We start from the raw sequence: 20,168 nt of genomic DNA, 5'->3' as shown, positions 1-20,168 counted from the left end.
TACTGTGTGCAGTGTGTGGAAGGAGAGATACTGGGATGAATGAGGCACAGTCCCTGCCTTCAGTAGGTCTCAAGATGTCAAAGGAGCGATGAGTGTGTAGATCACCAATCCTGTGCAATGGCTGCGTCTTGGTGGGAAAATCAGGAAGGAGCCCTTGCTGTAAGGATGGATGTGATTTCTTCCCACAGGTAGAAATTGTAGCAGAGGAGAGTCCAGGCAGAGGAAGTCTGACCCTGCAGCCTCCGTTTCAACTGCCATGGTTTCACTGTGTTAAGAGTGGAAGTTCTAAACTGTCTCTGCATCCTCTTTGGGGACTCCCATCTGTACACTCTCAGAAGGGGGGTCAGGATCCTTGCTCAGCAAGAGACCTTAGCTGTTGACCAAAGCTGCTGTCTGCCGTGATGGAACAGAGATAAGATACCCCTCCCAGAAAGAAGCAGGGCCTCTGGCCTTGGAGTGGAGAGGAGGTGGGATGGGTCAAGGCCTGATCCCAAGAAAGAGGACAGCCCTCCAGAGCAAGCCCAGATAAGGGGACAAAGACTAAGACGTACCAGTGTCTGGCTGAGAAAGGAGACAGATATTTGTGTGTGTGTGAGTGTGTGTGTGTGTGTCTGTGTGTGTGTGTGAGAGAGAGAGAGAGAGAAGAGAGAGGAGACAGAGAATGTCAGGTAGCTCATTAACTTTCTGCTTCCCAGTCTCGGGCTAGAACTTGCTTTGGTCTTTTCCTGCTGGTTGATGAAGGGTTTGAGGGAAAAGCCATTGAAACAGTATACTCGGATTGTTTCAAACTGTTTCATTTCCTAAAGGGATGTGGCAGTTCCTGCATTCACATAGCCGTTGAGTCCTGTGCTGGTCCCTGTGTGCTCCAGGTGGGAAGCCTGACCTTTTTGCTTTTGTATTTTTCATTTACCCACCCATTCACTCACTCAACTCACAAATTCAACCATTATTCACAGAGTGACCATTGGGAATAAGAGAAGTGGTGCATTCTTCTTTGGCTGAACTCAAGGTGAAGGAAAGTCGTCTCCAGGATACTCGAAAGGCCCTCCTTTCTCTTGCCCCATTATAGCATATCTTGTGGTTATCGGGGCTCCCACAATTGTCATCCTTGGAATAAAAACCCTTCCTCTGTGCAATCTCACTCCAGCTTCCCCCCAGTTCTGCCTCCTTGGAAAATGTCTTCTGGACCCTGCTATGTTCTGGGAGGATAATTTTCTGCTCAGGCTTCAGTATTTAGGGAGAAGAATCCTTCCCAGTGAACCTGGATAGGAGAAAAGATAAATGGAAGCAGACCAGGTTTCTGCTTCCACTTGCCTGGTTTCTAAATTGATATTTTCTTCCAGTGCCTCCACAGCATTCCTGGGGGTTGGGGTTGGGTGCTGAGTGCTTCCGATGATTCTGGTGGCCCCTTATGTCTTAGGGGCTTACCATCTGCTGTTATCACAACACTTCTTCTAATGCTGATGTGAACAATTTAATTTTTATATTGTTATTTAACTTGCGAAACTCTCTTTGGGCTCCTCGATAGACAACAAGCTCTCTGAGGACAGGGATTGTTTTCTATTTCTGTGTGGCCCCACAGTTTCTGGCACAGTTCTGGGAGCTTGGGAAGGTTTCTGATAAGTCCTTAACGAAGGACGAGATCTACTATGCAAGAGAAGGGGTGCGTTGACTCCGCCCTGTGCTGGTCACGTTGCTCCTGAGAGTTTGGTTTAGTCCTGGGAATAAATTTAAATGGGAAATTCACAGAGTGTACAGAAGAGCAACTAGGGGTTAGATGCTGTGATGAAGCTGAGCAGTGTGGACTGTCGGGATTACCAAGGGCAGAGGAGGAGGCCCCGGGCAAGGTTCCCAATGCAGTGGGAGGACGGCTGCTCTCAGAACAGAGCCTGAGGGTGGAATGGGGTTTCTTGGCAGCACAAGGTGTCAGGACAGGATGTGCTGTCAGAGACAGCCCAGAGGAGGTGCTAGTGTCAGGCAGTGCTCGTTCCAGGGCATGACAACAGGTGTTTTATGAAAAACGCATTTCCACTGCAGTACCTCTGGGGAATGCTTCAGTGAACAAAGGTAAACAGGTCTCACCACCGTGAGGCTTCTGAAGGTCTTTGATTTGCAATTGTGCATTGACTCCCCAGAAAGGAATGCCAGGAATGGTCATTCCAAACCCACTTGATCCCTTATCTTGGAAACACATCATACAGGTTGAGAATTCACAGAGGCCAGTTTTGGAGATAACAGAATACAGGGTCTGTCTGACAACACATGGGCCCAGGGCCTTTCCCGTTGTAAGTCTGCAACGGAGTGACCCAGCCACTGAGCCGGGCCCCCCTATTTGGTGCTTCCTGTGGCTTTCTGAACAGCCACTGGCGTCTTTCCCTCCCGCCTGGAATCAGAATGCATATTAGGTACATTTGTTCTGATAACTTGAAATAGTACATGACCAGGTAAGTCATCATGCTTTGGAGTTTGCAGGCAAGGCATGGTTTAATGATGAGTATTAAAGTAACAGCCATCACTTTGTGGGATCTCTGTTCTGCTTATGAGAACTCCCCTTTGCTCAGAACTTCCTCCTTCCACCATGTTTGTTCATGTGCTTCCCGCTCCTCCCCCTACTTCCCCAAGCTTCCCAGCCCTTGATGACCCCATGTGAATTTGGGATGGGGTGGAGTGACTGACAGCCTGGTAGGGCTGGTCCCCTCTCAACACTTGAGCTGTGGACTGCTGTGGGCACAAAGAAGCAGAGCAGCCAGACAAAAGACACAGAGATTATCCCCATCACAGGGATGACAGCTCTCCCCTTACTGATTCCAGGCCTAGCTGTCCCCGGTCTCCATGATCAACCTCAGCAGACATCTAATAAAATCTCCTTTACTCCAGCTACCTTGAGTTGGTTTGGTAAATTGCAACCAAAGAACTTTTCAAAATACACTGTTGAGACTGGGCACAATGGCTCACACCTATAACCCCAGCACTTTGGGAGGCCGAGGCAGGAGGATTGCTTGAGTCCAGGAGTTCAAGACCAGCCTGGGCAACAAAGCGAGACCCCGTCTTAAAAACAAACAAAACAAACGTACACCGTTGAGTTACTATTGCCAAGCTCTGTGCGTACCTGCTCTTAGGAGGTTCATTTTCACACCCTCCCACAGGTTAGGCCCAGGTTTATCTGACTTTTACAGATAGGTGCACTGAGCCTCTGACAGATTGAGTGAACTTCACCCAGCAGCTCATTCCAGCAAGGAGTGCAGTGAGCTCCAAACCCAAGACCATCAGGACAAGTCCGATACCTCTCTGTGCTTGCCAAACCTACCTCGCTGTCTGCAGGATGGAAAGCCAGGTGGGGTCCAGACTGGCCTTACTAGGAGCAGATGCTGGGGGTTCCAGCTGCAGAGGGGAGAGGAGGAGGCTCTCTTGTTCTGAGAGCTACCCTGGAGCCCATTCTGTCTGCAGGGCTGGAAAACCAGGTGGTGGCTGGGGAGTGATCCCCACGCGAGGGCCCCTGCTTGGAGCCCAGTGCTTCTATCACCTATGGGGCTTTGCAGTATCAGCTCAGCCCCCTTCTACCCAGCTGCAGCTTCCTCAGCCCCTGCCCTTCTTCAGCTGCAAGGAGTGATGGGGACTTACTGTTGGGGAATTCTAGCCATAGCCTAGGTCTCATGGGAGCCAGCCTGAAGCAATTCAGTTCTAGGTGCCAAATTAGAATCCACGTCCTCTCTAGAGTGTCACCGCTGTCACAACCCTACTCTCCTGTTCCTTTTCTCTGTCTGTCTTATTGATTTCTGCTGTCATGGCCAAATGCTTTGCCAGAAAATATGATGGTCCAGTTGGTCACTTGGAGCACAACACCCAGCACACGGTGACCGTGCATTTGTGTTGTGATCATTATTGATGTTGGTTACACTTGGTGCCAGATACTCATCAGCTCGGGCTGGGGTGGGGGAATCTAATGCAGGGCCGACGGCACAGGCATGTCACCCCTGCAGTCCCTCGGGGCCTGTGCACAGAAGGACCCAGCCTGGGTCAGATGTTCTGTGTTAGGCTAATAACCTCCCAAAGGGCATGCATTAGGTTATGTTCTGTGTTAGTCTCCTGGGCTGCCATAAGACCTTACTAAAAGCTGTGTGGTGTATAATAGAAATGTATTGGCTCAAGTCTTGCAGGCCAGAAGCCTGAATCAAGGTGTCGGCAGGCACGGCTCCTTCTGGAGGCTCCAAGGGCAAATTCGTTCCTGGCCTCTGGTCCTCCTGGTGGTCCTGGGCGCTGCTTGACTTGTGGACCATCACCCGATCTCTGCTTCTGCCTTTCCGTGGCCTCTTCCCTCTGTGTGCGTTTCTCTGTCTAAATCTCCCTTTTCTCATGAGGAAGCCAGTCATTGGATTTAGGGCTCACCTGAAACCAGGATGACCTCATCTTAAATCATGTTTGCAAAGAGTCAATTTCCAAATAAAGACACATTCTAAGGTGCCAGGTGGACATTAATTTTGTGGGGACACTCTTCAACCCAGTATAAGCTCCCAGAGTATAAAAGCTTCCCATATGGCTTGGGAACTCCCAAAGGACAGGGCCAGGAGTAAATGCCCAATTTGCTTCTTTTTTTTTGAGACAGAGTCTCGCCCTGTCGCCCAGGCTGGAGTACAATGGTGTGATCTCGGCTCACTGCAACCTCTGCTTCCTGGGTTCAAGTGATTCTCCTGCCTCCGCCTCCCGAGTAGCTGGGATTACAGGTGCCCGCCACCATGCCCAGCTCATTTTGTATTTTTAGTAGAGATGGGGTTTCAGAATGTAATCTTAACCGGGGAGAAGGTCTCTACGGGGAGGTCACCAGGATAGGCCCTAAACCAATATGACGGTGTCCTTATGAAAAGGGTAAATTTAGACACACAGACATACACATGCCATGTGACATGAAGGTGGTGATGGTGATGCTTCTACACCAAGAATTCCCAGTGAAGGAACAGATTCTGCTCAGAGCTTCCAGGAGGATCCCCCCTGCCACCTTCCGGCCTCTTCTTGGGCTTCTGGCCTCCAGGACTGTGAGACAATCAATTCCTGTTGTTTAGGCCACTCAGGTTGTGGTAGGTGGTTACAGTAGCCCTGGCACAGTCACACACAGGGCTGGGGGCAGCACTGTTTTTCTGCTTTTTTTTTTTTTTTTTTGAAATGGGGTCTAACTCTGTCACCCAGGCTGGAGTGCAGTGGTGTGATCTTGGCTCACAGCAACCTCCACTTTCTGGGTTCAGGTGATTCTCCTGCTTCAGCCTCCTGAGTAGCTGGGATTATAGGTACATGCCGCCATGCCCAGCTAATTTTTGTGTTTTTAGTAGAGACGGAGTTTCGCCATATTGGCCAGGCTGGTCTCGAACTCCTGACCTCAGGTGATCCACCCGCCTCGGCCTCCCAAAGCTGGGATTACAGGCGTGAGCCACTGTGCCCGGCCGTTTGTCCATTTTCTCTGGGAGATGGGTTTTCCACATGTTTGGACCTTCCTGTGGGGCTGTGAGTGAGCATCTCACATGAGGGCCCCCCACATATCCCCCACGTATTTCGCCCACGGTGGGGAGGTGGGTCCAGCAGCCTCTGGCCTCGGTGTGCTTGCTTCACAAGGAGTGGCCCCCATGTGGCCCCCTCCAATGAGCCTCCAGGCTTGGGATGGGCCAGGTGCTGGAGTAGGTCCATTTTAGAGCTTGGTTCTTTTTAAAATTACTATATATATATATTTTATAGACAGAGTCTTGCTCTGTTGCCCAGGCTGGAGTGCAGTAGCGTGATCATAGCTCACTGCAACCTTGAACTCCTGGGTTTAAAGGATCCTCCTGCCTTAGCCTGCCAAGTAGCTGGCAGCTAATTTAAAAAAAGCGTTTTTTTTTTTTTTTTAAAGATTTGGGGGATCTCACTATGTTGCCCAGGCTGGCCTCGAGCCCCTGGTCTCAAGCCATCCTCCTGCCTCACGATCCCAGAGTGCTGGGCTTACAGGCTGAGCCACCATGCTGGCCAGAACCTGGTTCTTAGTGGGCCAGTCAGGCAATTTCAATGAAAAGTGAGGAGCCAAAGAAAGAGGAAAAGGAAGTTGAAATAGGTCGGGGCTGAGATAATCCTTAGAGATCAACATCTCGGGTCTCAGGTGTTTATCTAAACCGAGCTGAATTCCAACCCCCACCCGCACCTCCTGTATCTTTCTGGTGCTCTCAGTTTTGCTTTTTCAGAACGGTTTTCACTGTGTGTGTTGCTGCTGGCTGAACATGAGGGTGAGTGATTTTACTGGCGCATCCAGTGTAGCCCAGAGCGACAGATGAACTCCGGAACCGAGTCACTTCCTGGATTCTGCTTTCCGAAAGTTCCCTTTCTTGATGTGCAGTTGCTGAGTCGAAGGCTATGTTGTCGTTGAATTCATTGCTACACATCCCAGGTTTGCCCTCCCAGAAAACTGCACTGCCGGACAGTCTCTACAGCGGTTGGTGGACGGTCTCTACTGTTTTGCCAAAGCCTGGACGTGAGGAGGCTTTGCCGATCTGACCTCCGTGCTGACCGGCGTCCGCACGCGCTGGTGAGGCTGAACGCTCCTGCTAGCGCTCCCCACACACCTGGGACTCGCTTTCAGCGAACTGTCTGGCTGTGCCTTTGTCCATTTGTTGCTGATTTATAAATCAAGGATTTTAAAGCCACATGTTTGTGGCAGTTACAGTCCCAGCATTTTGTTTTATCCACATGCTTTTCTTGATATACAGGAGGCTTTCATCTGCAGTGGTCCTTATTTCCTCCCTCTTAGGGTCTGGTTTTTGCACTTGACTCTGGGGTAGGTTAAGAAAGATGTGGATTCGAATCCCTGCTCAGTAGCTACATAACTCTGGGGAATGTACTTAATCTCTCTGAGCCTCAATTTTCTCATCCATAAAATGGGGATAACAATATCCACCTCCCTGGTTCGTTGGTGTGTAACCACATTTTTCCTCTTTCACACCACCGCCACCACCACAGTCGTCAACACAGAAGACACCTGTGACCAAAGGCGTGGGGTTTGCCCCACACATGAAGCAGTGGGGCCCAGCTGGGTGTTCAATTCTGACACTGTCCACCTGGAGATAGCACCAGATCCCACTGGCTGGGGGGCTCAGTCCCCACGACTGCCACCCACCCCTGACACCAGTCACAAGCCTGGGCCTCTCGAACTTCTGACAGATGGGCTTCAAGTTGGGGTTCCCATGACCTCCTCTCTGGGTTGATCAATTTGCTGGAGCAGCTCACAGAACTCAGGGGAATAACTATGTTTGCTGGCTCATTGTAAAGGATGTTACAGAGGACACAGATGAAGAGAGGCATAGTATGAAGTATGAAGGAAGGGGCAGGGGCTTCCTAAGTCCTCCCTGGTCACATCAGCCTCTGGGAACCTCCACGAAGTCAGCTCTCCACGGCTCCCTGAACCCAGTCCTCTTGGGTTTTTATGGAAGCTTCCTGTTGTCAGCATTCCTTCCCCCATGGTATGAGGCGGGACCCGCCCCGGGGAGGGTGTGAAGACCCACAGTCGGCAAAGTGAGGGAAGGTTAGAGTCCTGCCTTGTGGCAGGAAGAAGGAAGGCAGGAGAGGGTCAGAGAGGTTCTGTTACCTGAGGGTGGCCCCCAGGACTAGCACACCTACCATTCTCACAGAAAACTGTAACAAGGGCTATGGGAGTTATGAGCCAGAAACTGTGGATGAAAAAAAAAAGTATATTTATATGAACATCACAGTTGGTCATTTTATAATTTATGTAAACACTGGGCAGGGAGTGTAATAAGCACTTAATAAATGATACCTTTCCATATTCCTTGATTTTAAGTCCACAAATGTGATGTGGTCCATCAGCTACTATTTAGGTATCTTGAGAAAGGCAGAGGACCTCACGACACAGGTCTTGTCTTAAGGAAAGGAGAAGAGAACCCTTTCTGGGGAGCGTGCGCTGCACTTAGGCGACCAGCAGGATTGGAGGGGCCATCAGTGTGGCCCTGGAGGAATCCATCAATGGAGGCCCGAGGGGCGGTGAAGGACTTGCCCATGTAAACTGCAGGGCCTGATCTGCTGCTCCCACACGCCGTGCACCTCCGGTTAAGCCCTGCAGCTTATCACCTCAGTGGAGAGACAAAGCAGTGCTTTGGAATGTGACCCCTTTGATAGCTTGAATGTTGCAGGTTCCGCAGGGGCTTTCATGCCGGTCAGGGGGCAGTGGAGAGTGGCAGCATATCAGCTGAATGTGGGGCTACCAAGTCTTGGGCCAGGCAGGACTTGAGCAGCTTGGGGAGTGGCCTGGAGGAGGGATCCTGGGGGTTGCTGGCCAAAGCCAAGCTGGTTAAGATAGGTGGCCAGTGATAGCTGCCAAGCCTAGGAGGAACAGGACTGCGCTATGTGTTAGGCAAGGGAAGTTATGTCCAGAGTCCAGAAGGGCAGGAAATAGGAACCCTAATTAGAGGACGGTGGTCAGGCCTCAGTCGGTCGGGGAAGGTGAACCCCAGGTCCATGGCTCCAGCAACCACAGAGCCCCGTGCAGACTGAAGGCCTTGAAATGCTCACTCATTAAACGATGACAATCGACAGTGACTGCAAAGGGAAGGGACACTGTTTATCACACACTCATCTGTCACGTGTCAGGCTCTAGCCTCCACGATAACCTTAAAAACCAAGGAATATTATTTCCTCTCCGAAAGGGGGAGACTAAGGTTTAGAGATGAGCTAACATGACCACACTCACTGCCAGTCAGCACTGGACCTTGGGTTTGAACCCAGGACGGCCCGACCTCTTTCCTGGCTCTTTACCATAGACGCGGCGACCTCTGCAGGGCGAGAGGACAGCTGGGGGATAGTCTACAAGGGATAAAAGACAAGCACAAAGCTTGGCTGGATTAGGGGATGAAGAGGCAGGGCAAAGAACAACTCCTGCAAAACACGCTTTTACCTTCTTTTATTTCCAAACTCTTTCCTGGGGCCGGAACCAGTCACGAACTGAAGCCAGAGGAAGTCCACTGGCAATGTGACTCCCTTCTAAGTGCTGGGGGGAGAGGAGATGGAGAGAAAAAGACGGTTTCGAGAAATCTTTCAGAGGCACAATTGGGAGGACTGGCTAATGGGTTGGATGCAAGGATTGTGGACCGAGATGAGTCCAGGGTTTCTGGCCTAAATCACTGGACAGTTCTTTTTCCTGGAAGGAGGGAGCTTAGGGGATGAGCACGTTTGGCCGGGAAGAACCAGGGTGTGGTTTGGAGCACGCTGAGTTTGGGGCATCTGTGAGATGACCTAGAGGAGATGCTGTGCCCTGGCCGACCTCAGCAGGTTCATGTTATGGTTCCACCTGCTTGCAGTCCCCAGGCCTGCACGTGGGCCACAGATTTTCCCACCTCTGCTCATGCTGGGGTTAAACAGAGCCACCAGCACTGCCATCTCTGTTGCCTTTTGTAGGATGAGCTCCAGTTGGCTGATACCCCACGGGACTGTGTTCACTGTCTGCCCAAGGCGGTGAGGCTGACCTCAGAGCAGAAGGGGACCCACCCCACAGTCAGCCATCTGTTCTGTTCGCTAGGAGGGCTCCAGAGCTCTGGCTGCCTGCCTTTCAGAGAACAGGGATCATTCACAGAACTGCAGCTTCTGCTAGAGGCACAGACCGGTCTGCAGCTCCGAGGCCAGAGTCACTAATTTCCAAAACGGAAGTGAACATAAGCCCAGCACTTATTTTAGGAGATTTGCTAATCAGAGCGGCTGAATGCATGTGTAAAACGTGCTGTGAAGGAGTCTGTGTATGGAGGCAATCTCCCAGTTTCTAAGTCGGCATTTAACCTGGATAAATCCCAGGGCCCCACATGGCCCAGTGGCAGCGTGGTTTCACTTTTAAAGAAGCGCAAGCCAACCACTAAAGGTAATGTTAAAAATGATTCCAGGAGAGTTCCAGTGGCAGTAATGCTGCAGAAGCATGGATTGAACTAATCTCCCACAAAGAACAATGATAAACTCTGGGTAAGATGTCAAGCAGTGTTGAGGAACACTGGACAGAGGCCAAAGAAGCAAACTGACCAAAAAAGCAAAGGATGGAGAGGACTCGACCCTTGAAAGAAAGGAACTGCTCTGGATGAAATTCATGCTAAGATGGCTTTCCTCTGAGGTCCCTCTCCAGGCTGCTTGGGGCAGGGTGGCTGGAACATAAGGCCGAGGAAGTCAGGGAATGGCTTTCAGGTTGCCGGAGTGGCTGGAAACTGAGGGCGAAGTCTTAGAAAGAAGGGAGATTGAAGGAGACAGTCTCAAAATATTGCACATTAATTCTATTTTTTGTTTTTTAATTTTTGTAGAAACAAGGTCTTGCTGTGTTGCCCAGGCTGGTCTTGAACTCCTGGACTCAAGTGATCCTCCCACCTTGGCCTCCCAAAGTGCTGGGATGATAGGAGTGAGCTGCTGCGCCTGGCTCACATTAATTCTCAGATCTTCAGCCTACCCTGCAATACCCAAGTGAGACTCCAAGAAGCCCAGTGGGAAGCAATGCCTGTAGGGCCAAAGGCTGAGCAGAGATTTCAGCTGCTGTCCACTGCAGGGAAACAGAATTTGGAGTTTAACTCCTGCCAAGTAGGCCCCTCAGGTTTTCCATGAAAACCCCAGAGAGGCCTCCGCTTAGGCTCAAAGACTATGTACCAGGACTAAGATCCATCCTAGGACTTGGGGTTACAACAGTAAACAGAACAGCCTGGCATATTACAACAGTGAACAAACAAAGGTTCTAGTTGGGAAATGTATATTCTAGTTGGGAAAACTGCAATAAACCAATAAGTGCTATGCAGAAAAATCAAGCCAGGCGGTGGGTAAGGAGGTTCTTGGGTAGGTTAGTCAGAGAAGAACTTACTTGGCGGGGCAGGTGGGTGGGGGGGGGTCACATTTTCAGCACGGACTTTGTAGGGGGATTGAATGGTGACCCTCAAATGGTGGCTCTCAAAAAGATGCGTCGAAGCTCTAACCTCTGGTACCTATGAATGTGACCTTATTCGAATGAAGAGTCTTTGCAGATGTAATTGATTTAAAGATCTCAAGAGGAGATTATCCTGGATGAACCAGGTGGGCCCTAAATCCTATGGCAAGTGTTCCTATAAGTAGAGGAAACTCAAGGGAGAAGCCATGTGAAGACGGAGGCAGGGACTGGAGGGTGCCTCTGTAAGCCCAGGCACCAGAAGCTCACAGGGAGGCAGGGCTGGCTCCTCCCTCAGAGCCCCCAGAAGAACCGGCCCTCCTGAGGCCTTGATTTTGGATTTGTTAGAGGGTAAGTGTGCTTTCTTCTAAGCCACTAACTTGGTGGTTATATGTTCTGGCAGCCACAGACACAGTGACAGACCTGTAGTGGGAGACAGGGAAAGTACTTCCCAGGGACCTTCCCACGGAGAAGGGACAGCAGGTGCAAAGACCCCGAGTCAGGCTCAAGCACAACCTGCGTGCAGCCAGGGATGCTGGAGGGGAAAGAGCAGGGAGAGAGGAGAAGAATGAGGTCAGAAGTCAGAGGTGATGAGGGTGGGGGAAGGGGGCAGGTTACAGGGTCTTCCAGGCTATGCTAAAAACCTGAACTGCTGCTCTGAGTGAAATGGGAAATGCTGGATGCCATTGCCAGAGGAGTGGCTGCATCGGACTGTGATTGTAAACAGAATCACACAGCTGCTGTGTTGAGAAGAACAAGGCAGGCACAGGGAGGCTGATCAGAAGGCTCTGCATCACCCAGGGGAGAGAGAGCAGGGGAGTGGGACAGGTGGAGGTGATGGAGGAGAGGAGAGGGAACCAGGATGGGGAAAATGGAGAAGGGGAGAGGGAACTAAGGCGGGATGAATGGAGAAGAAGAGAGGGAACCAGGATGGAGGCAATAGAGGAGAGGGGATGAAGGGGGGGACAATGGAGGAGGGAGAGAGGACCAAGGTGGGGACAGTGGGGGAGGGGGGAGGGGAGAGGGGACCAAGGTGGGGACAGTGGGGGAGGGGAGAGGGGACCAAGGTGGGGACAGTGGAGGAGGGAGGAGGGGACCCCAGTGGGGACAGTGGAGGAGGGAGGAGGGGACCCAGGTGGGGACAGTGGAGGAGGGGAGAAGGGACCAAGGTGGGGACAGTGGAGGAGGGAGAGGGGACCGAGGTGGGGACAATAGAGAAGAAGAGAGGGGACCGAGGTGGGGACAATTGGGGAGAGAGAGGGGACTGAGGTGGGGACAGTGGGGAAGAGAGAGGGGACCAAGGTGGGGACAGTGAAGGAGGGGAAATGGGACTGAGGTGGGGACAATGGAGGAGGGAAAGAGGACTGAGGTGGGGACGATGGAGAAGAGAGGAGTCTGAGGTGGGGACAATGGAGGAGGGAAAGGGGACTGAGGTGGGGACAATGGGGGAGGGAGAGGGGACTAGGGTGGGGACAGTGGAAGACGGAAAGGGGACTGAGGTGGGGACAATGGAGGAGGGAGAGGGGACCCTGGTGGGGACAGTGGGGGAGGGGAGAAGGGACCAAGGTGGGGACAGTAGGGGAAGGGAGAGGGTACCAAGGTGGGGACAGTGGGGGAGGGAGAGGGGACTGAGGTGGGGACAATGGAGAAGAGAGGGGCCTGAGGTGGGGACAATGGAGGGAGAGGAGACTGAGGTGGGGACAATGGAGAAGAGAGGGGACAGGTGGGGACAATGGAGGAGGGAGAGGGGACCAAGGTGGGGACAATGGTGGAGGGAGAGGGGACCAAGGTGGGGACAATGGAGGAGGGAGAGGGGACCAAAGTGGGAACAGTGGAGGCGGGGCATGGGGACTAACACGGCAGCAGTGAGAAGCGGCTGGTTATGTGTGATGTGTGAATGTGGAGCTGAAAGAACTTCCTGTGGGTTAGACATGGGACATGTGAGGACAGAGGACACAGGTGACTCTCGGATGTTGGCCTGAGCTCCTGGAAGGATCAAGTTGCCACAAAGTGAGGCAGGGCTGCAGGTGGGGCAGGTTGTGGGTATTAGGAGTGCGAGTGTGGACGTGTGCATCTGCGATGCCTCCTGTGGGAAGGAGGCGGATTTGGGCCTCTGGAGCCGGAGGGTGGCCTGGATGGAGGCCTGTGTCTGAGCATCGTCTGCCGGTTCATGGTTTTCATCTGTGGATCTCCAAGTGGGGCAGGGAGCAAGAGGAGGGAAGAGGCACAGGCCTGAGAAATTTTACCCCAGTGTTGAGAGGTTCTGGGAGCAGGAGGAGGGGGGCCAGTGGGACTGGGCCATCAGGACAGGCTGTCGGAAGCCTCATGGGGTCCTGCTCAGGAGGGTGTCCAGCCAGGCCGCGTGGTGCTCACGGCTATGCCAGCGGGGACTGAGGGTTTGGTAACACGGAGGCCGCAGGTGACTGTCCAGGAGCCTTCTGGGTGAAGTGAAGGAGGCCACAGCCCCAGTGGAGTAGATTCAAGAGAGACCCAGGGGAGAGGAAGTGTAGACCGAGGGTGGAGGCCACTCTAAAGGGTGAAATGGTGCTGGGGGTGTGGGAACGGGAGCCATGCTTTTAAATTGAATTACGAGAGAAGCTGGAGCGCAGCTGCGTGCCCATGGGAACCCCCTAATAGAAAGGACAGCGCTGCTTCGGAGAATGTTAGAACAGCGTCCGTCCTAGGGGGTGGGCGGCTGGGGGCTGCGCAGCCCAGGGCAAGAATGGCGGAGCTTATCTGCCCCCTTTCTGAGAGAAGCGCCCAGGCCTCTGCCGGAAGAGCTAAGGTTCCTCCCCGAGGGGTAGCAGCGGTGTGGAGCTGTGCACCTCCGCCGAGGCTGATTCAGGTGTGATCAGTTCCTCCCGTTCACTCCTACGGACCACAGGGTTCCTACCCTCGTCCTCCTCCCTGTGGCCTGGAGTGGGTCTGGGCTTCAGACTCCTCACTCATAAAATAGGATAAAAATAACGGATCCCCCCTCTCACATTTGCAGGGCTTGGGACAGGAGTACAAACGGTAGTCCATGCGCCATGCGAATAAATAAAGTCATAAATAAAGCCAAGCGAATGCCTTGTTGAACACAGTTCCCCACCTGCTATGTTGCTAGATACATCTTCCCGACAGCCTGGAAGCCCAGGGTTGCCCTTAGAACCCTGGGGCTCCTTGGCCAGAATGGAGTGTCCCAACCCCAGGTAGCCTTCTTCCCCGGGCCTGTCACACTGGGAGGAGCTCAGGATAAGCAGGTCAGTGCCTGGCCCACACATCCAGCCTCCAGCCATGCTTCCTGGTGACAGCCATGCCTTTGCCCTGCAGCCTGCTGTGGTTTGCTCTTGGGGAGTGGACCCGGAGCAGAGGCCCCTGCAGGCCTCAGAAGTGGGCTTGGGCGACTTGGGTGGGGAATTCTGCGCTTCCTGAATCTGGCAGCGTGATCTCGAAGTGGTGTCCCTTGGCCTGGAGGACTGCTCACCTGGAAGCCAGGGCACAGCCAGAGGAAGGCCTGCGTGGGGCCCTCTAGGGTGTGGTCACGGGGTGGGGCTCCATCGAAGGGTTGCTGTGAGGACTGAATCAGATATTTTAAGCCAAGGATTTAGCATAGTGCCTGGCACACAGTAGGTGCTCAATAAAAGCAGTGTCTTTTTTTTTTTTGAGACCAGATCTCACTCTGTTGCCTAGGCTGGAGTGCAGTGTATGATCATGGCCCACTGCAGTCTCAACCTCCCAGGCTCAAGTGATCCTCCCACCTCAACCTCCCTAGTAGCTGGGACCACAGGCATGCACCACCATGCCCAGCTAATTTTTAAGTTTTTTTTTTTATAGAGATGAGGGTCTCACTATATTGCTCTGGCTGGTCTCAAACTCCTGAGTGTAGGTGATCCTCCCACCTTGGCCTCCCAAAGTGCTGAGATTACAGGTGTGAGCCGCTGCACTTGGCCCTTCATGTTTTTTATTTTATTTTATATTATATTATATTATATTATATTATATTATATTATATTAATTTTTCAGACAGAGACTTGCTCTGTTGCCCAGGCTGGAGTGCAGTGGCATAGTCTGGGCTCACTGCAACCTCTGCCCCCTGGGTTGAAGCAATTCTCGGCCTCAACCTCCTTAGTACCTGGGATTAGAGGTGTGTGCCACCACGCCCGGCTAATTTTTGTATTTTTAGTAGAGATGGGGTTTCACCGTGTCGGCCAGGTTGGTCTTGAACTCTCAACCTCAGGTGATCCACCGGGCTCAGCCTCCCAAAGTGGATTACAGGTGTGAGCCACCGTGCCCAGCCCATTGTTGTTACGTTTCTAATCCTAGTCTTTACAGAATTAGGCAGGGCCTCCCACAACCCGGCTTGGCTGTCTCTCCACTCTCACCCCTCCCGCAGCCTACCCAGACCCTGTGCTCACTGATGGTGTCCCCAGCCCCGCGCCTCCCAGTGCACATCTGCCCCTGGCATTCCGGGGCCCAGGATGCTGTCCCTCCTCTTGGCTGCCACGTGGGCTTCTCGTGCCTGTGCCAACATTTCTTCCTAGGAGAGGTCCTCTGGATTCTTCCCCTGCCTCTGGGCAGGTAGGTCAGCCTTTCTGGCCTGTGTGAACCCGGGCGGCAGTCTCTTGCTCTGCAGGCAACTGTCCTATCCCCGCCAGGCTCTGGGCACCTGGGGGCAGGACTTGGGTTTATTCCTTTGGCTCCCCTCTGCTCTGCCCAGCCTGGCGGGCAGCCACGCGCCAAACTGATTGTTGAGTGGAGGAATTTAACTTGGTGTTCAGAAATCCCTGCTGGAATTTTCCACTGAGATAAGCAAGGATAAAGGTTTGGAGGCAAGGCAGACACCACAATTCCTGCTTATCTCAAAGGCCTTAGGAGATAAGGACATTCTGGAAGAGCTGACCTCGGATAATTATCACAGCTGAGTTTGATTCTTCACAGCAGCTCTGCAAGAAAACCCCAAGGAGGAGGGGGGCGCCGCTTCCCCACAAATCCCCTGAGGACTTCAGCCATGGTTCCCTGGCCAGAGTGGGGTCACCTGGTCACTTCTGCAAGAAAAAATATACGAATGCAGTAACAACCTGAACCACAGTGGGGATCTCCTCGTAAGGAACAAGGAGGGCACCGATCTGGGGCAGGCCGTTTACAATGCCTGTTGCAAGCCCTGAGAGCTGCTTCAACATCTCAGAAATGTTTATGCAGCAGTAGGCCTGGCTCTCCACGCAACCCCAGGGCAGTAAAGGGTGGAAAGTTACAAAGGACTGACTTAGCTAGAAAGGAACCCACATGGGATAAACTGTCTCAGAGAAAATCCCATCACTGTCGATATTTGAGCAGAACCCGAGACATCAGGTGGCAGGAGAGCTGCAGAGATTCTTCAGCCACTGGACGGGCACTCAGGCCACATCCACCCAGGGGGCCTGTCCAGCTCCACAATGATATCATTTTGCATGTTTTGGGAGGAGAAAGTGTGCATGCCTGCATACGTGGCCTGTGTAAGTGGCATTGCGAATATTCTATCAATGGTAACACAGAAAAGTTGATAAAATGCCTAGAGAAAAATTTAAAAATTGGTATGTGTTAAAATCATATTAATTCTGGTCCTGTAAGTAAATTGCTTATGTTCCATTTTGCCTAATTTCTACTACAAGCAATAATGATTGTGCACGATACCACATCTGTATGGCATTATGGATACTGTCTGGATGGTGAGTCCTGACCCGCCTTCCTTGGGGTTTGTGTCTGAGCTTGACATCCCACGTCCCCACAGAAATGCACCTTCTGATTTACACAAGCATACTGCAGGCTTCCTACTCACACTGGATTCCCACATCCCCACGGGAATGCACCTTCTGATTTACACGCGTGCACCGCAGGCTTCCTGCTCATGCCGGATGGCCCTCGGTGCATAGAGTGATCGGTCACAGAGGCTGGAAGCGGAGGGAGGTTTAGAACCATCTGGCCCAGCCCCCTTACTTTGGAGGTGAGTAAACTGGTGTTGGGAGGAGGAGACTGTTTCCTGAGGGAGGATCTGGCAGGTTGCTCCCAGATGACCTCTGTGCAGGAGGCGAAGCTGTGAGCCCCCAGGCCCTCTTGAATATCTGGGTTCTGGCCTTTCACTGTACCCTTGGGCCTTCACGAGGAGGCTGTCAGGTTGCTTGAGATCAGCATGAGCACCGGGCCCTGCCACACTGACCAAGCAGGAAGTGGGCTCAGGCAGTGGGTCCCCTGCCACCTGCCAGCAGTGTGCCAGCGGGCTGCAAAGTCACCTGGGCTGGGAGGGCCTCCTTTGTGTGAACTTTGACTCAGGCACTGTGGGCGACGGACTCTGGGATGGGCCCCAGGATTCCAAGCCCCTGGTGAACATGTCTCTCCCCTGGAGTGTGCACAGGGCTGTGACTATGATGGTGTCACTCCTGAGATCAGGTTATATTATATGGTGAAGGTGAAGGAATTTTGCAGATGTAATTAGGGTCATTCATCAGTTGACTGTGAGTTGAGCAAAAGGGAGATGGTGCCGTGGGAGCCCACCCCAATCAGGTGAGCCCTTTAAAAGAGGATCTAGAAGTCAGAAAGCATCTCTTGCTGGCCTTGAGAAAGCAAGCTGCGCTGTGTGAGGGGCCTTGAAGGGCTGAGAGCAGCTGCCCACTGACCCCAGCAGGAATGGGGACCTCAGCCTACTGAGGGAACTGAATTCTGCCAACAAACCTGTGGGCTCAGAAGAGGACCCTGAACTCTAGAAAGACCCCAGCCTGGCCAGTGCCTTGACTGCAGCCTGTGGGAACCTGAGCAGAAGACGCAGCCAGGCCGTGCCCGGACTCCTGGCCACAGGAGCCGTGAGGCCATAAATGCGTGTTATTCTAAGCCGCCGAGTCAGTGGGTATGTGTTACACGTCCAAAGATAACTACACAGGCTTTGACCCTGTCCACCCAGGGATGTTAGAGGGGCTCTGCTGGTTTTACCCCAGGCCGTGGTGAGAGCCACCGCGAACGCAGGGCTCTCTTCTCCGCGCTGCAGAAGCTCCGTGCCCTGTCCCCTGCCACAAGTCACGGACTTTCTTCGTGTGTTTTACCTCGTGTTAATAAAGGAGCTCTTCTCCAGGGGCTTGATCTAGCGGGAAACAGAGGAGAGGGGGGTTTTAAATTTCAGTCCATCCAACCCTGTAGATTTGCCGTCCTACAGTAACGTAAAGGATCACCAGGTAAAACGCTGCTTCTCCCGGATGCCGCCGCCTTGCCCCTCTCTCACGTGGACACTGGTGCCTGGGTTGGGAGTGTGGCCGGGGACTTCGTGGCAGTGTGGGGAGGGGATGTGTTGTCCTTGGACATGTGAGAGGTCCTTGCTTCCCCGTGGTCTCTGCTGGAAACGCCTGCCTGGACCGCCGGCCTCTGGGGCACCTTGGCCCTGCCTGCACCAGCTCCTGAGCCTGCCTATCTTGGCGTCTCCTTCCACTGTCCCGTCCTGGCCCTCAGGGGCTCTCTGCACCCTCACCAGTCACTTCTGTGATCTTACACATGTGCATTGCTCAAGGGGTGGCTGGGGATGCCGCCTGGCCCAGCTCTGTGCTGTTTGGGGACTGGCCTGAGGTCTTCTAGGGGTTTCCTCCTTCTAGGGAGTTGGGACCCCCCCAACATGATCCATGTGCTGTTACATAGTCACAGATGAGCTTAGCAGATTCCAAAACTCCTTTCTCTAGACAAGGCCTGGCTTTCAAACCTGCTGTCTGACTGTAGTCACAAACCTCCCATTTTGGGAGTAAAAAGCTGGTTCTTAAGCATTTTGTCTTTTTATTTTTATTTTTTTTAATTTTTACTTTTTGAGACAGAGTTTCACTCTTTTTCCCAGGCCAGTGTGCAGTGGCACAATCTCAGCTCACTGCAACCTCTGCCTCCCAGGTTCAAGCAAGTCTCCTGCCTCAGCTAGGATCATAGGCGCACGTCACCACGCCTGGCTAATTTTTTTGTATTTTTAGTAGAGATGGGGTTTCTCCATGTTGGTCAGGCTGGTCTTGAACTCCTGACCTCAGCAATCCACCCAGCTCAACCTTTCAAAGTGCTGGGATTACAGGCCTGAGCCACCGCACTGGCCTCTTTTTGCATTCTTGCTGTAAAATTGGTATTTGTATCTTCCTCCCATTCTATGCTCCCCCAACCTTGCAGGAAGGTGGATTCTTCAAGGGAATTGGGGAGAAGAGAAGCACATTCACGTGTCTCCACATTCAGCCTCCATCTCACGAGTTATACCGTTCCCAGCACGTCACCACCCCCAGACCTTTTGTTACCAGCCTGGGGGCAGAGGATAAGGACTCATTCAAAAAGAGAGATTCTCAAGTCTCCAGAGTGCCGGGGCCCAGCCGAGCATGCTGGCAGCTTCCAGGGAGGTGGCCACGCCCCAGGGGAAGGGGTTGCATGGAGGAAGCATCCCAGAGGAGGCTTGGACGTGGCAGAGCAACACTGGTCCTGTGTTAGGACTGGCTAGTCCATCCTGCAGGGATGAGGGGCAGAGCCTCAGCAGAAGCCCAGGCCGGTGTCCCCCCTCCAGCATAAGAGCCCTCGACTCCCACAGGGCGGAGGAACCACTGTGATGGTGGAACTTACTTCCCAGCAGCCCCGTGGGATGGGACCCAAACTAGAAGTTAGGGTGATTTTGGAGGACATAAAGTGAGCTGGTTTCCCATATACTGGCTGTGTGGAGTAATGTTCACGGCAACAGATTTCCGTCTCCTCAGCCTCAGGCCCAACCCTGGTACCCCAGCTGTACTCAGAAGCTCTGGAAATCTTAGCTGGAGGAGACTCTTACGTTACCACCAAGCCAGAAATTTCCTGACTAGAGTCTCCTGAAGAATTTGGGAAGACCAGGAGGAAGTCCACCTCCCTGTCTCCTGCACCTGGAGTCTCCCATGTCCACGGAGGCCACGTCCACCCTGCCCTCAGGTGGCATCAGCCCAGGGTCTGCCCCGGACTGGCTCACACTGAGTTGCCTGTGGGTCTAGTGTGGGGCTTAGCCAGGGTTGGCTTCCAGCTGACAGTAGGAGGAATTAATTCATTTGACCGAAATATTCTTTTCTCTTCTGGGCTGTTGGTTCTTCAAGTGCAACAAAGATTCAACACAGCTCCAAGGAAGGAGCCAAGAAAAACATTCCGCGCCAAAGTGAGACCCCAGAAGTGAAACCCCAGAACAAAGCTGAACAATGGGCTCCAGTTGGGTGCCAGCAAACGTAGGACAGGAATGTGACTTCCGGCAGCACACAGGTGCTCCCAGGCCACCTGCTTTGCGGTCCAG

General features: G+C 52.8%; 1 long non-coding RNA gene across 1 annotated transcript; it reads left to right on the top strand.

The window, feature by feature from the left end:
- Window positions 1–297: 297 nt before the first annotated feature.
- On the top strand, window positions 298–1,156 carry LOC105473836 (uncharacterized). The gene is made up of 3 exons (XR_982501.2): window positions 298–467; window positions 807–869; window positions 957–1,156. It is a non-coding gene; the product is annotated as an uncharacterized lncRNA (long non-coding RNA).
- The last annotated feature ends 19,012 nt before the right edge of the window (window positions 1,157–20,168 follow it).

Source organism: Macaca nemestrina, chromosome 11 (genome assembly GCF_043159975.1).
Source record: "Macaca nemestrina isolate mMacNem1 chromosome 11, mMacNem.hap1, whole genome shotgun sequence".
Classification (NCBI taxonomy): domain Eukaryota; kingdom Metazoa; phylum Chordata; class Mammalia; order Primates; family Cercopithecidae; genus Macaca; species Macaca nemestrina.
The sequence above is the reverse complement of the archived record's forward strand: the minus strand, read 5'-3'. Positions and strand labels throughout refer to the sequence as shown.